This window comes from Amphibalanus amphitrite, unplaced genomic scaffold, assembly GCF_019059575.1.
Source record: "Amphibalanus amphitrite isolate SeventyFive unplaced genomic scaffold, NRLGWU_Aamphi_draft 000941F_arrow, whole genome shotgun sequence".
Taxonomy (NCBI): Eukaryota; Metazoa; Arthropoda; class Thecostraca; order Balanomorpha; family Balanidae; genus Amphibalanus; species Amphibalanus amphitrite.
The window spans coordinates 241,099-243,937 of NW_024882435.1; positions in this window are offsets into that span (position 1 = coordinate 241,099).

Genomic DNA, 2,839 nt, shown 5'->3' on the forward strand with positions numbered 1-2,839 from the left:
ATCAGCTCGTAACATAGGAACTTGGCTGTATTTATGTAGTGTAAATGTTTCAGGTACTCTCGAATCTCGATATATCTCCCTGTTTGCCTTTCCATCTTAGCTCTTTTGTAATCTTGAGTTTTTTATAACTGTTTGGTATGAAAGAAACTCAAAGCTGAAAACGGTTAGGGACCCGCAATGTTTTGCTGGTTATTCTTGAAACGATGATTATTCAATTCATTCTTCGACCAATTTACTGAGCGTTTGAGTTTGATTTACTGAGCGTTTGAGTTCATAATGAGGTGAGAACAATCAACATCTCCCACACACCAATCCTTCAGTTCGCACAGCCCCGGGGAAGGTTTGTACACCAGAAGTCTCTCTATAAACTCCTCCCCTTCCCGCGTCCACCTACCCAGCGCCGGGGGAGATCTCGGGCCGCACCCCACGCCGTCAGAGGAAGAAAGTGACTCCAGATTCCTGGCTGGGTCGTCTGAGAGTTAGGACAGTCCGGTCCGCATGAGTGGCCGATCTCTCTCTCTATCCGACTCTCCCTGCGTCCCGGGATTAAACACGTCCCCCCGAGCTGCGCTCACGATAATTTGGCCGTCTCTGGCACGGAAAGTGAGACCGCCCGGCCGTCCATTTGATAATATCCGTAATTGTGTGGTGCTTACTTACCTTGGGGCGCCTGGACCGTTTTGGACGCTGGGAAACTTACCTAATTAACTACGTAGGGTGTATCTCGGGGCATCAAAGTAGCATCACAGAGGCCAATGGCCGCAAACAAGCACCATATACCATTTAGCAATGGGCGCTTGTTTAGAGGAGCATCAAAGTGCAGAAGCACTGACATGCTTCAGAGAAGTAACTGTGGTTTGTGATTATCTTACCGTTTTTATGTGATCATCCCACAAAGCTTTTGGGAAAAATAATTACAATAGATATTTATCATCCACGATGTCGATTCCACAAAACCATAGGGGATTGGTATTTACTAAATTACTAACTGCCTGGGAAGCTAAATTACCGAATCGGACCGGATGTCCACCGTCCATCGCATTCGCATAAAACTAAACAAAGGTATGTCTATTTGGCCTCCTGCTCGGCCACACTTTAGGTATTAGGCATACAGATGCCAGAGCCGGCCCTTTCCCCGTTGAAATGCCTGCTAAACGGCGGTCCGGGGTCTCACTGCGGTCTCTTGTTCCTCCACAAACGGCCCATTTTAACTCATGTGATGTCCCTCCCATCCCGGCGGCGCGGCGGCGGGGGCGGCCGCCACCGCGAGGGTCGAGGCCGTGCATTGAGCAACTGCAGTGCGGGTCACACGCATTCACCCATCAGTCAACTCCAACCATGAGCCTGGCATTCGGTGTACATACCTCGGCCACCTACGAGGCAGCCCGCGCTCGCTCATTCGTTGTTCCCATTGTTAGCGTTAATTAAATTGTTGAGCAGCAGCGGCGCACGGCACGCAATGTGGGCTCTGCACTATTAGACCATACCTTATGAATCAACGGTAGGCGCGCTCCAAGGAACAGTGACGAATGCAGTTCAGTCATGAAAAAGCATGCCTTTCTGTTAGGTAGGTGATATCAAGGCCGTATATAGGGGTGATATAATAGGTTAGATCTTTTCGATGGACCGTTTGCGTTTCAGAGCATGATAGAAAAGTCACGAGGGCATGTGGAAGGTGTGAACTGGAGCAGCAACTGAGCCTATCCTGGTCAGACGGGTGTCCCGGTGGTACACGGTGCACCTGACCTCTCAGATTGTCACGTTACCCCAGAGGGATGCCATGGCTACTCCTTTGGAGCTGTCCTGAAACGCAACGATTGTCGACCCGTCCGTCGTTTTCATCCTCAGGACATTCGAATCCTTCTCCACGCCGCAGCCCTCAGTCCGGGCTGGACAGACTTTATCTCATGCGGGCTGCTCCCTCGGAGCGGGCCAGCGGCACCGCTGCTCCCAAGGGAGCGCACCCGTAGCCGGGTGCAGTGAGCACTTGGGGCCTGGGGAGCTGATCGGCCTGTCCTTTGGGGCGGGCTCAGCCCCGGTGACTAGCATTAGAGTACCTGTCCAGCCCATGGACAAATGTCTCCCCCTAATTCCTATCGTCCTTCCGGCGCCTTTTGTCATCCCGTTTGTCAGACCGAAAGGGTCTTACCCAACAAACCAAAACAAACAAAAGTAACAAAACGATTGTCTCATGTCATGTGGCGACCGTTCCTACCGTCAAAGGCTCCGCCACATTCTCAGGATGATCGGGAGGGGTCCAACCCACATCACTTTATATGTACAGTCTGTCTTAAAAGTACCGCGCAAAGTGACGGTGGATCCATCGAGCCTGATTGAGGAAGGGCCTGCTAAATTTGGGTCACCGAAGCAATTAACATCCTCGTCCATTCCCTAGCTCAATTGGTCGGTGACTTTCAAATTAAAGCAGGCCCTTTCTCGGTCAGGCCTGATGGATCCACTCATCCACCGTCACTTTGCGCGGTACTTTTAAGACAGACTGTACATTGATGGCAATAGCGGATCCGAAATTATTGGGCTGGGGCTGGACCCCAGCGACCCTCCTCCCCCTCCCCCGCCCCGTGGTGGTTACCCAACTGCCGAGCCCCTAGGGTTTACCCGAGCCCGACAGCCTTGCCGACAGCGCAATGTCATACACTTGCTGCCATCTAGGTGTCGGCCGAAAAGTTGTAGTTACGTAGCCCTTTACCCAAAGTCTTTCTTATCTGGAAATTCTTTAAAGATTAATTTATTCTTGCTTAAATTTATCTAAAAATAAATTTGATGATTCAGACGATGAAACAAGATGGAAAAGAGGCAGACAATAAACTGAGGTAAAAAT